The following is a 14,998-nucleotide window of genomic DNA, read 5'->3' as shown; positions in this document are numbered from 1 at the left end:
GAAAGAGAATCCCTGAAAGAGGAAGAGGGCTGGAAGGGGAGGAGACAGGAGAGCAATGCAAGGCAGACAGTGTACCCAGGAGTGAACCCAACATGGTCTCTTAGGGAGTCCTGACCTTCGGTCCCAAGCTCTCCCCACCACCTGCCCCAAATCAGCTGGACCTGCAGAACCCAGGACCTGGGGCCCAATCCCTTCATCCTGTACCCAGCCCAAGTGCCTTACCTCTGCAACTGTGCCTGCTCCCTGTGGCCTGCCCATCTCCATAGCCACAGCCCCCACGCACACTCACCTGGGCCCTCACCAGCCCTCCTGAGCTCTGTCCATCTGCTCTGGCCCAGGACTGCACCATTATGCGGGCCTAAGCCTTATGTTCCCTTTGCTTTATTTCATCCTATATTTCAATGTAATTGATTGAATGATTTAATTTTTTAGATAACAAAACATTTCAAACCACCATAAAAGTACTGGCTACCCAGGTTTAACAAATGTTTGTATTTTGCCATATTTACACTAGATTTTTTAAGTATTAAAAAAGTTACAGATAGAATGAAAATCTCTTTCTCTGTCCCTAGAGCTAACTACTCTCTTGAAGTTGGTTCTGGTTTCTCTTTCATGCTTTCATATTTTATGGCATATGTACATCTCCACAAACAGCATTGCATATACTGCTGTTTGTGATATTTAAAATGTTTATGTAAATAATATTTTGCTGTTTTTACTCAACATTGTGTTTCTAAGAGTTCCCCTATTTTCATGCTTGTTGAAGTAGTTTGCTCACATTTTAAATCACTGTGTAGTCTTCTAAGAATGTATCAAAATGATTTTAATTCCCCAATTAATGGATATTTAAGTGGCTTCCGATTTTTTCTATGACAGTGTGACTAACAATATTATTGTGAATATCTTCTTGTGTACTTGCGTGATGGTATTTCTATTGTGTGTATAGTGTGCAAAGCTTTGCCTTCCTGCTATTACTATACTGCTCTCCAAAGTGACTGTACTTCTGCCAGGACTCTGTGAGGGTTCTCGTTCCCTCACAAGTTTGCCAATACTCAGGAATGAATGATGAACACTTAGCTCTTTCTCTGATTGCTGTTAAAGGTCAGCATTTCTTCATGTGCTTTTAACATTCAGGGTTTCCTCTTCGGTGAATTGTTTGCCCATTTTCCTTTTGGGTTGACTTTATCCTCTTTATTTGGAAGAATCTTTCAGCACTCTGATACTTCATTGATCATATGGTTATCTTAGGAGTACTGGCAGGGGTGATGTTCTTCTCTATGGCAGACCTAAATTAGCTAGTTGGTTCTTTTATATAGCAGTGAGATATAAATGAAAACAAGGACTAAAAATGAATCCCAAGGTTTTACCAATGAGTTTCTTTTGTTTTCTAACCAAAGTAATATTAGGTCATAATAATTTTTAACTGCCCTGTTTTCTTAACTTCTGCTGCTGAAGTTCAAAAGCCTGCATAGGTAAGAGCCAGCCCTCTGCCCTGACCCCTGTTAAGAGAGGTGGACTAAGAGCAAGCTTGCCATTGTGTGGACATAACCTCATGACTATGTCCCAGTCAGGGAGGTTTCCTTACAATCTGACTCTTACAAGTTGGAAAGATTGGCAGAGCTGGGGTCCAGTTGTCATTGTTCTTACAGCTTTTCTCTTCTCTGATGACAGAAACACGATAAAGAAGTGAGCATACACCACTTTTTTTTTCTGAGTAAAAATTCAGATGGGAGAAATATGTGTCCTTCGCCTTTCCCTGCTTGGGTTTTGTATGTGTTATCTCCTGGGGTGCAATAGGGAGGAATTTGCACACGGTGCCTCTAGTAGCACGAGTTGCCTGTATTTTAACACTTCCTGGGAGAAGGAAGGGTTATGAATGGCAAATGTCTGAGAGCTTTGGCATGCAAGGCAAGATTTTCACAGGATTATTAGCATGCCAATTTGGAACATCTCCTCCAGCTTATTGATTATCTCTAGGTTTTGGTGTGCTTTCTTGGACAGGAGTGGACAATCTCATGCTTTGTGCCTATTCACATAGTTCACCAACACACTCTTCTACAGAATTCCTTAAACCAATGTTCCAGGTCCCCAACTAGTCAGCCCTGCTACCTGCCACTGCCCACAAGTTCTCATACACCTTTATCTTAAGTCAATTCTCTTTCTACACAAAGTGGATGATGCGCATCATCTGAATTGTTTATCAAAGGGATGTCCCTTCACCACTGTTTCTCTGAGACACCCTGAGTAGGGCTATAGTACAAAAGCATTCATTTTTCAGCTTGTACCAACATACAAAGCCAATTCATCCATGACCCAGGCACAGGTTGTTCATAATCTAGTCCTACACCTAGACAACCAATACATACCAAGTCATACAATCTAGACAACCAGGAAGGCAAAGGTAGGTGTGAACTAAATGGGGGCAGGAATGTAATGGAGGAAGGTGGCATAGAGGTCTGAGACAGCTCTTTGTGTAGCATAGTTGTGCCTTTTGGACTCTCTTGAACCCAGTCCCATATATACCCAATCCATTTCCCAGGAGATTATTCAGGGCCCCTTCACTTCAGGCCTTGTTGAGTCTGACATTGCCCAGCTTCTGGTTACAGAGTCAGACCCCAGTTTCCATCTAGGCGTGGTAGCATGTCAGGAACTGCTTTCCGCCTGGTCTGTGATTCTCTGCTGTGAACCCTCCCTGTTAACTCTTGCCAGGGGCTCTAAACATTGTCTTTCTCTATTGTAGATATCTCCAATACTGAGGGATCTTTGTAACCTAAGTGACCATGCTGCTTATGCTGAATGAAGCCTGGATCCAACACAGAGTCCTTTCTTACTCTCAAAGCTAGCAGCTTTCTACATCACCTAATTGGTATTTCAAACTATTCTGTCAGAGAGCAGGAAAGTTTACATAGCCCTGAGACTTTAATGTACTGTTGACTGTCCCAGGTGTATGCAAAGTGCTCTCGATCCTCCCTCATGCCAAACCAATGACCTGGTACAGTGCCCCTGAATTGGCTTTAATCTGCTCTAGCAAAGATATCACATCTGTACAGAAGATGCAATGAGGCTCCTACTTGGTTAAATTATAGTAGATGACTACCATGTGTTTTCATTCATTCAGTTGTCGCAGGGATCAGATTGGTTAATTAAATGGAGATACTTTCTAAGACCACCACCCTGGAATCTTCCAAGTCTTTGAGAACTGACAACAGTCTCTGCTAACCCCTCCAGGTGTTTTCCCTCCCCCAATAGCTCTTATTCTATAGTTCACAAGTCAAATGTGAGATTTCTGTCAATTTGTAAGCATTTACTTTTCAAATATATTTTGGGGAACCAAGGAAATGACCACTAGATGAATCTCTGCATGGGTTGGACCTGCAGTGAGATGGCACTGGGCCAGAGTTTCACTTATTACCTAACTACTCTTTGCCCCTAGAGGAGGCCATGATGGTACTTTGAGCATTCCCTTTTCCTAAAATATGTTTTTGTGAGCAGGGGCCATTGGTCTTTTGGGCAAAAGCCTATTTTTGCCATGCTGATAAAGAGTCCTTCCTCATAGAGACCCAAGCTTCACTTAACTTGTGAGTTCTGGGTAGGGGAACTAGTTCTGGTATGGATTTTGAACAGGGAGTCATGCTTCTCCACTGGACCAACCAACCCTTGCTTTTATCTACTCTTGATCTCTTTTGAGTATGTCATTATTGGTTGCCCACCTACACTGCCCCTTAGGTACACCATGTTCTTTAATCCATCTCCACAGATTCTTGTATATCAAGCTCCCCTGCTGCTATTCCAGCCCTGCTGCTTTGATGGGAATGATGCCCATCTTGCTTTTGACAGTTGGATATTTCTGTTTGATCTTTGCTGTGCTGGGTTCCTATAATTTCCATTGCTGTTAGGTTGTCAAGGTGTGAAATGGTGTCTTACATCATCCATTCTGACTGGTGGAGGAGACCCATCTGGAGCTTCTCAATGATGCTGGTGTCCCCTCACCTGTGTATTCTTCCCACCTGTGCTTAAGGACGGAACCCCATACTGGTCAGTGGTAGGGTAGACCCATTCAGCATGTCTACTTCTACAAACCCTTTCTATACAGTTCCCCACTTCAGTATTAACCTATTTATACCTTACTTTTTCTAAAATTTTAAGAGACCTCTAAACAGAGCGTTAGAACTGTCACCAAGGGCCGTTGGTACAGAGTTTAATTATATGTCAAGAATGCATATACTCATATTAGTAAACTCTTCATTCTACAAGTTTAGGTTTCACCCATCTTGATCTGGTACCGTGAAAATCATGTCCTTGCTTTCCCTCTCCCCCTCCTCCTGCTGCTCTTGTTTGGCAAGATCTTCCAGCAGCTTTGGCATATCTCCTTCTTCCCCCTTAGCAGGACCTCCCTTCAAATTTTGTTCTACTGAGATTTGGCCTTCCCTATGAATCTAGTGGCCAAAAGAGGCAGTGGGAGCAGATTCTGGAGGTCAAGCATGACTTTATAAAGACTGTGTCTCATTTGGTGTCTGCATAGTTTTCAAGAAAGTAGAGAAGAGGGGATCTTCACTTCCAGAGATTTCAGGAGAATCTTGAGATGCAGATTTTCAACATGTCTCATCCCTACTCTCAGAAATCCTCTTATTCTCTGACTGTAAAGTAAAAGCTTGGTCTTCTTCTCTGAAGTTCTTATGCTTTTAGGATTATATCTTATGCCTGTCTTTTGGTTGAATCTACCTTCTGGCTGTGGGAGATATGCATCTTTAGAGGCTGTTAATAAACCTCTCACACTTTGTTTTAGATTATTGATTAATAAATCTGAGCCTGTCATTTTCTTTCTTTGTGGAATCAATGGTACCTAGCAATAGCCCATTCTATTGCACAGTCATTATTATTGCTTCTCTTGTGTCTTCAAATGCCTGGGATGTTGCACCAACTAGTACATCCCTTCCCACTTATATCCATTCCATCCCATCCCAGCTTATCATAGAGCAAAATCAATTGATTGTTTTCTATATCATTCTTAAAATTAATTTAAATATCTTAATCATATTTCTTTTCAGATTGTTCCATTGCCTTAGATTCCTGCATATTCTGGCTCTTCTTTATAGTCATTTATTTTCTTCTATAACTGTAATATTTAACTGTGAACTCAATTACTACAAAGTCTCCTTTAAGTCTTCCTCTGCAGAGAGCTTAGGGTTCTTGTCTGTTCTGGACTAGTTTTTGAGAATTCCTAAGTCATGCTGCTATTGCAATTTTGGATAGCACAGATAGATTCAGGCTTAGATTTCTAACTATTCACGAGTGATTCTTTTCATCTAGTGCCCAGAAGATATTTCTCAGGTGTGCGGAGCTGGTCAAGGTTCTACTTAATATATGGCCAAAAATGCCTCTGTTTCCAACGCCTTGCCACTCAACAGTCAGAGTTCTTGATTCTTCTGTAAAGACATTAAATATATCTTCTTCAATCCCTGAGACCTGTACTTGAGTCTGTTGGCCAGGTCATCCCCATCCTTCAATCTTGTCACTATAGATTTCGTCACTACCTCTTGTTACTACCTCTTTCCCAGCCCTGAATATTTTTCTTTCTTTACTTTGAGCTCAATTATGCATTGAGTAAATAATTTTTGTTTTATTTCATCCAGCATTTCTAGCTGTTTTAGCAAGAAGGTGGCCTGAACATGTCAGCTACGTCAACCATATTTACTGGATATTATATTAATTTATTTTCAGAAAGCATGCTGGTTGATTATTGTAGCTACAAAGAATTTTAAGGATAAATGTAACAGACAACTTCAGATATTATAACCACAAATGAAGGGCAGTTTCTCTCTAAGCTTAGAATGGAATTTCTATTACTTTGCACTTAGTATGTGAGCATTATATTTTTCTTTATGGTGGAAGAAAATACTGTTTCTAATGGAAACAGCTGGTGTTTATATATCCCTTATTCCTAAAGGTCACCAGATCATTAATGTGACAACATTATTATGCTAGAAGTGACTGTTCAAGCAAAAGCAGTAGCATGTTGAGCTATTGCCTGGTGATTAGGGGAAACTTCAAAATGATAAAATACAGAAAATGAATATATAAATAGAAGCAGTTGAATTTTTTCCCAGATAATCTTGATAAATGCAGAAAGGAGGAAAATAGGTGCATTTCACTTAGATTTCAGAGAGATGATTTCTGGTTGCATTTGAGTATTCGACTTAAATCTGCCTCCAGGCACTAGAAAGTGGTAGGGCTCACACCTACACAGCAGATCACAATGGGTTTGGCTGCCCTGACAGCATGACAGAGGTCACATAGATATGTACATATATTTTTTCTTTTCTGTCAGAGATATTCCCAGTGCATAAGGCAAGTGGAGGCACATTTTCACTCATCTGCTGGCAGACATGTCTACAACTGCCACCCTCTCCAACCTGCTTCCTGCACACAACATAATTACAGGGCCTGTGAGGTAAGGCTGGACCACAATATACCTTCAGGCATCCATAGAGACAGGAGAAGAGATGATGCTTGAAAACAGAAAGAAAAAAAAAAAAAAACTGTCATGCAAAGACATGCTGAGAGCAGAGCTGTGGCCAGAATGATTACACGCAAGGCGGGCTCTGAGGCAGGCATCCAAGAGAATTGTATTTGATCTTCAATTTTTAAATATCAGATGTGTAGTTTTAGAGTTGAGAAGCTAAAAATAGGTAACACTCCATATAACCCACTCCCTCTAATGTCTTATAATTAATTCTCAAACAGCTTGTATTTCCCTACCATCATATAAGAGGTACATTAAGGACAATACTTGAAAATGCCCCAGAAATAAAGTGGAAAGTTAAAGTCATATGCTCATATAATAATATACTGAGAAGTGGTCTATGTATGTCAAAGAATATTTACACTTCTTGCTTTCAAAAAGTATCTAAATGTGATATTCCAGATGCCTCCTATCATGAGGCATTATTGATTTTAAGTGAAATTTAATGAATATTTATTTGAAGGCTGTGTGTATTTTATTTAGTTTTACATCTAGCATGTAAATCACCATTGCATGTATTTAATATTTTGGCAAGAAATCTGCATATAAAGCAAAGCAATAAAAACCATACATCACATCATCTGTATTTTTTTTTCTTCTACTCCTTTACTGATTTTTTTCCTCGTGAGGTTGGGTTGGTTTCAATGATTTAGGCTATTTCTCTCATTCTTTTGTTTTTCCATAAGATCTTATATGTATTTCTGTTTATTATATTCCTGGATTGCTAGTTTTTCTAGTCTAAATTTTCCCCCTTCCTTTTGGACAATTTACCTACTTTTCCCCTTAAGAATTTTGTTCTTCTCCGGCACTAATTAATGCTTCCATTTTCCAAATGGTGATGCAAAGCATGACAGCACAAGAGGAGCAGCTTTCATATAATTTTTCCACATTCCCCTGAAACCTCTGGAACTGTAGGTTCCCCCTTCTCCATTTTCTTGAAAACTATGCAGACACCAAATGAGACAGGGACTTTACAAGGCCATGCTTGACCTCCAGAATCTGCTCCCACTGCCTTTTTTGGCCACTAGATCCATAGTGAAAGCCAAATCTCAGCAGAACCATAATGGAAAGGAGATCCTGCTAAGGGGGAGAGAGAAGATATGCCAGAGCTGCTGTAAGATCTGGCCAAGCAAGAGCAGCAGGAAGAGGGGGAGGGAGGAAGCAAGGACATGATTTTCAAGGTACCAGATCAAGATGGATGAAACCTAAACTTGTAGAAGGGTAAGTTTCTACTTGTACCTCTATCTTCTTGAAATACTTATATTTTGACTTCCAGGAGTTTCTTTTGGAAATGCTTTAACATATGCAGATTTTTTTGTGTAACTGTACCAAATACTCAGTTTAACAGGACATAGGTAGTGAATGGGTGGACAAGAGGGAGGGAGAAGAGTTAGAGATGACTCCAATGTTCTTGACTGAATAGTTGAGCAGATGCTGCCATTCCCAGAGAAGGAATATGAAAGAGGACCAAGTTATAAGGCAAGGATTAAAAATGTAGTTTTACTTATAGCTTTATTGAGATAAAATTAGCATATAATGAGTTGCACATATTTAAAATGTAAAATATGATGGGTTTTAACATACTTTTATGTCCATGAAATCATTACCAGAGTCAATATAATGAACATTTCCTTGTCCTCAAAGTTCCTAGGATTCCTCAGTAATCCATCCCTTCATCCCACACCCCATTCCAGGAAACCACTGATCTGCTTTTTGTCATTTTGTAATAGTTCAGATTTTCCAGAATTTCATATAAATGGAAAAAATAAGCTGTAGTTTTTATCTCTTTCTCTCTCCCCTGGTAATGGGGCAGGTTAAGTATCTGTCTGAAATTCTTGGTACCAGAAATGTTTTAGATGTCAAAGGAGTTTTTCAGATTTGGGAATATTTGCAAAGACTTTATAACCAGTGTAATGGTTAATTGGAATTGTCAACTTGATTGGATTAAGAGATGCTGATGATTAAGAGGTTTCTGGGAGTGTCAATGAGGGAGTGTTTAGGAATGATTAAAATGTGGGATAGTGAACTGAAGTGGAACCCCTCCCTAAGCATGGGTAGCACTGCCCAATAGGACAGTGGCTTGGATGGAATAAAACAAGGAAGAACAAGGAAGAACAAGGAAGCAGATGCAGATGGAAGCTCGACTCTTCTTGAATGTGTTCTTGATAGCTGCTTCGATCCTTTGAGGATATGGAACTCTCCTTCACTCTTCCAAAACGGACTTCGCCAGTGATTCTCCAGGTAGTTTCCAGAAGCCTTGGTCTGAGACTAGGGTAGCACTGCTTGATCCTTCTCATTCTGGGGCTTCCACCTCTTGAACTGTGCAGTTACTGATTCTTCCAGCTCTCTAGCCTGCAGACAGCCATTGTGGGCTATCTAGCTTCTGGTTGTGTAAGCCAATCTAATACATTCCCTTTTTATAGTCATACTTCCTCTTGATTCTGTTCCTCTAGAGAACCCTGACTAATACAACCAGTTATGGATTCCTAATCTGAAAATCCAAAATCTGAAATTCTCCAAAATATGAAGTTTTTTTACTCTTTTTGGTTTTATTTCATTTACCATTATTATTCTGAATCCATACAGGTTGTTGTATGTATCAATAGTTCACTTCCTTTTAATAATAATATTATTAATGGGTTTAATAATAACCCATTGTTTCAAGGATGATATTGAATAGAAGTGGTGAAAGAGGGCATCCCTGCCTTGTTCCAGTTTTTAGGGGGAATGCTTTCAGTTTTTCACCATTTAGAATGATATTAGCCATGGGCTTAGCATAGATGGCCTTAACAATGTTAAGGAATGTTCCCACTATCCCTATTTTTTCTAGTGTTTTGAGCATGAAGGAGTGCTGTATTTTATCAAATGCTTTTTCGGCATCTATTGAAATAATCATGTGATTCTTGACTTTAAGTCTACTGATATGGTGCATGACATTTATTGATTTCCTGATGTTGAACCAAGCTTGCATCCCTGGGATGAAACCCACTTGATCATGGTGCACTATCTTTTTAATATGTTTTTGTATGCGATTTGCTAAAATTTTGTTGAGAATTTTTGCGTCAAAGTTCATTAAGGATATTGGTCTGAAATTTTCTTTCCTCAATGTGTCTCTGTCTGGCTTAGGTATCAGGGTGATATTGGCTTCTTAGAATGAGTTTGGGAGGGTTCCCTCCTCTTCTATTTTATGGAATACTTTGAGAAGTATTGGAATGAGCTCTTCTTTAAAGGTTTTGTAGAACTTGGCTGAGAACCCATCTGGTCCCGGACTTTTCTTTGTTGGTAGGCTTTTGATGACTTCTTCTATTTCATTACTTGAAATTGGTCTATTTAAATTGTGTATGTCCTCCTCGTTCAGTTTAGAGCAATTAGACAGACCAAAGAAATTAAAGGGATACGAATAGGAAAAGAAGAACTCAAACTATCCCTATTTGCTGCTGATATTATTATATACTTAGAGGAACCAGGAAATTCCACCAGAAAACTTTTAGAACTCATAAGTGAATTCAGTAAAGTAGCAGGATATAAGATCAATGCACATAAATCTAATGCATTTTTATACATAAGTGATGAATCTTTGGAAAGAATAATTAGGAAAACTACCCCATTCACAATAGCCTCGAAAAAAATAAAATACTTGGGAATCAATCTCACAAAAGAGGTGAAAGACCTCTACAATGAGAACTACAGAACACTAAAGAAAGAAATTAAAGAAAACCTTAGAAGATGGAAAGATCTCCCATGTTCTTGGATAGGAAGAATTAATATTGTCAAAATGGCCATACTACCTAAAGTGCTATACAATTCAATGCAATTTCAATTAAAATCCCAATGACGTACCTTACAGAAATAGAGCAAGCAATTATGAAATTCATCTGGAAGAATAAGAAACCCAGAATAGTTAAAGCAATCCTTAGCAGGAAGAGTGAAACGGGGGTATCGCAATACCAGATCTCCAACTCTGCTACAAAGCAATAGTAACAAAAACGGCATGGTATTGGTACCAAAATAGAAAGGTAGATCAATGGTACAGAATAGAGGACACAGACACAAACCCAAATAAATACAATTTTCTCATACTAGACAAAGGGGCCAAAAATATGCAATGGAGAAAAGATAGCCTCTTCAACAAATGGTGCTGGGAGAACTGGAAATCCATATTCAACAGAATGAAACTAAACCCATATCTCTCACCATGGACGAAATTAAACTCAAAATGGATTAAGGACCTCGGAATCAGACCAGAGACCCTGCAGATTATAGAAGACAAAGTAAGTCCAGATCTTCAACATGTCGGCTTAGGACCAGACTTCCTCAACAGGACTCCCATAGCACAAGAAATAAAAGCAAGAATCAATAACTAGGATAGATTCAAATTAAAAAGCTTTCTCTCAGCAAAGGAAACTATCAGCAATGTGAAGAAAGAGCCTACAGAGTGGGAGAATATCTTGGCCAATCATACTTCAGATAGAACACTAATCTCCAGAATCTATAAAGAACTCAAAAACTCTACACCAAGAATACAAATAATCTAATCGACAAATGGGCTAAGGAAATGAATAGACACTTCACAGAAGAAGATCTACAAGCAATCAACAAACATATGGAAAATATGCTCAACATCTCTAGTAATAAGAGAAATGCAAATCAAAACCACCCTAAGATTCCATCTCACCCCAATTAGAATGGCGATTATCAAGAATGCAAGCAACAATAGGTGTTGGAAAGGATGTGGGGAGAAAGGTACACTCATACATTGTTGGTGGGGTTGCAAATTAGTGCAGCCACTCTGGAAAGCAGTGTGTAGATTCCTTAGAAAACTTGGAATGTACTCACCATTTGACCCAGCTATCCCACTCCTTGGCCTATACCCAAAGGACTTAAAATCAGCATACTACAGAGATACAGCCACATCAATGTTCATAGCTGCTCAATTCACAATAGCCAGATTGTGGAACCAACCTAGATGTCCTTCAGTTGATGAATGGATAAAGAAACTGTGGTATATATATATACAATGGAATATTACTCAGCCATAAAGAATGATAAAATTATGGTATTTGCAGGCAAATGGATGAAATTGAAGAATATCATGCTAAGTGAGATAAGCCAATCTCAAAAAACCAAAGGACGAATGATATCGCTAATAAGTGGATGATGACACATAATGGGGGGAGGGAGGGGTTAGTGTTAGGGTTAGAGTTAGGGTTAGGGAGGGGGCAAGAATGGAGGAAAGAAGGACTGTATAGAGGGTGGGAGGGGTAGAGGGAAAGGGAAAAAATAACAGAATGAATTAAACAACATTAACCTATGTAAATTTATGATTACACAAATGGTACGCCTTTACGCCATGTACAAACAGAGAAACAACATGTATCCCATTTGTTTACAATAAAAAAATAATAATAACCCATTGTGTGGACATACTACAACTTTTTATTTAATCACCTCTTCTTGGGCATTTGTGTTGTTTCCATTTTGGGGCTATGCTAATAAAGCTGCCATGAACATTCATATGGCCACATGCTTTCCCTACTATTATAGGGTGTGCTTTCATTTATAGTTTTGATAAATACCTGTGTGTGGAATAGTTGGGTTGTATGGTTGATATGTTAAACTTTTAAAGAAATCGCCAAAATCTTTTCCAAGTGATTGTATTATTTTATATTCCCAACAATGTAAGGATATTCCACATCCTTGCCAATGCTTGGTTGGGTCAAGTTTTTAATTTTAATCATTCTAGTGTGTATGAATTGATATCTTATTGTGGTTTTTATTTGCATTTCCATTGACCAATAATGTTGGTGTCTTTTCATGTGCTTATTTGCCATTTGTATAGTTTTTTAATGAAACGTCTATTTAAATCTTGCCCATTGAAAAACTCAAGTTATTTGTCTTATTATTAAACTGAAATAGATTGATAATAAGCTTTTTGTTGGGTATGTTCTTTTTTGTGTGTTTTGCAAATATTTTATCCTAGTCTGTGACTTTTCTTTTTTAAAACAAAATTATTGGTGAGTCTAAAGTATTTCTGAGATACATAATATAACTGTCCTGCAGAGTCAGATGCATAGGTCTAGAATCCGGAGGAGTTAGATAAGGAGTATGTATGAACTGATTTATTCATTCTTTCTGGGAATATTTTTTGAGGAGAGCCACCACAGACAAAGTCCTTGCTCCCTTGGGCTTTATCGTCTTTTAATACGATAAATTAAATAAGTTAACAAAGGGAGAGGGGAAAATGGAGAGAGACAGAGAGAGAGAGAGAGAGAGAGAGAGAGAGAGAGAGAGAGAGAGAGAGAGAGAGAGAGAGAGAGAGAGATTTTAGTTCCATAGAGGAAATCCACTGACTTAGGTGAGGTGATTCAGGGAGCTGGGGAGTGCTCAGAGATGCTCAGAGATGCATGAGTTTTCCATGAAAGAATACTGAAAAGTCGTAAGGAAAGGAAAACACTCCAAAGAAACACTAGCACTTCTTTTCTAAAGCCTCCCCAGTCTACAGGATAGAAATCCAAGTTCTCTAGTCAGGCAAATAGGGTTCTCTACTGCAGCTAATTGCAGCTAAATTCTCTGTTTGACCCGGTGGCCTGGATGGTCATGCTTCCTTCTTTTCCTTCTTGTCTAAGTCTAATGCTTCCTGTAAGGTCATCAAGTCACCTCTTTGTGGACTCCCCTTAGATTCACATCACCTCTTCCTGTTCATTCTCCAGCTCCCCTGATTGGGTATTTGTTATTTACACATCATTGCTTAACATTTTTATAAGTGACCAGCTTGAGGGCAAGGACCACACTTATTTGTAATGCCTGAGAAACATTAATACACATAGTGTGTACATGACAATCTTTTTTTTTTTTTCTTTTTTTCCTATACTAGGGATTGAACTTGAACCAGGGTCTCACACATGCTAGATAAGCATTCTGCCACGGAGTTTAATCCCACACCTTTTTATTTTTATTTTTGAGAAGATCTCATTAAGTAGCAGGTGCTGGTCTCAAACCTGCAATCCTCCTCCTCAGCCTCCGGAGTAGCTGAGATTACAGGCCTGAGTCACAATGCTTGACAACAAGCTGTCATTTTATAGATTTGTAATTACCAAGGGAGACAAGGAGACTCGAATTCTCAATTTTAAAGGGTTATAGACTCTTAACTGTGTACTTAGTAGCCAGAAAAATGAAAATATACAGTTATCTGAAAGAAAAACCTTATTGTTGGAAACCAAGCAGATGCAGGTGATCAAGAGGAGGGGAAAAACAAGTTGCACATCTGTCCATGAAGTGGCCAACTAGTCTGCACTAAATGCACCTGAGATGTGCATGAGGGTGCCTCTCCCCTCTCCCTGCCCCCTTCTATGTCCTTCCAGTCTAGTTGTCCCAGAATAGAGATGGAAAGAAGGTGCTAGTGTTCTCCAGGCTCTGCTGCTGCCCAGGTGAAAGGTGGGAGCATATCAGGAAACTTGGCATTAACATCTGCATCACAAACACACCTTTTTCTTAATGACATTTTTTCTCTGAAATCTCTGGTTGCATTTAATACTAAAGACCAAGGTTCCATGCATTCCTGTCTGGCTAAGGAGAATGCTGGCACAACACAGAGTCACTCCTCGCACGCTTTTTCATCGAACCCACTTTCCATGTTTCCACCACCTCTGCACACAAATATCATTCCACTCTTAGTCCTAAAATCATCTTGATTTAGAGGAAGCAAGGAAAGCTGCCTCTGGTACCTCTCCTTCCTCCTCTTTTGTATTACACCTCTCAGTTTCTTTATCTTTAGACATATACTGTACATGTTTTTATCAAGGATAGAGGTTAAACAAACAACTTCCATTGTGATGTAAAGGGTGGTCAGATTCCCTGGGTGCTTACCCAAGTCCTATTCCCTTCCTGCCAAGTACAGGACATCAAGTTACTTAATCTCAGTCTTCTCATCTGTAAAATGGGGAAAGTTAATACCATCTACTTCATACTGTCATTGCAAAGACAAGGTTATTCTATTTGACACTCAGCAGAATTGAACAACCCATGAATGAAAGCCGCTTTTATTATTATTGATTTAGGAAGGTTAGATATTTACTTTTCATTTTCATCTTTTAGCATGTCACCATTTGGAGGGTTTTCAGAAATTTACAGGCAATTATCTTACCAAAAGTTTACAAAGACTGGATAAAAATGAAGATGTGGCTAGAATCACATTGGGGTGAGTTACAAATGCTCAACTGTGGGAATCACCCTGAGTAGGACATACTTCTTTGATATGGAGCTACCATTGAGCTTAAAAATAAAGCCAAGGTCTTTTTTTTTTTTTTTTTTTGCCTCTCACAACTAATGCTCTATGTAGGTATTTGGGACAGGGGTTCCACTGAGAGTGAGGATGGACGATGTCTCCCAATAAACACAGACATCGGAGACCAGGCTCAGAAGGCACAGATCTAATTTTACTTATGATGATTGTACAAGATGTATACAGGCACATTA

Source organism: Sciurus vulgaris, assembly GCF_902686455.1.
Source record: "Sciurus vulgaris genome assembly, chromosome: 7".
NCBI lineage: Eukaryota > Metazoa > Chordata > Mammalia > Rodentia > Sciuridae > Sciurus > Sciurus vulgaris.
This window is presented reverse-complemented; position numbering follows the sequence as displayed.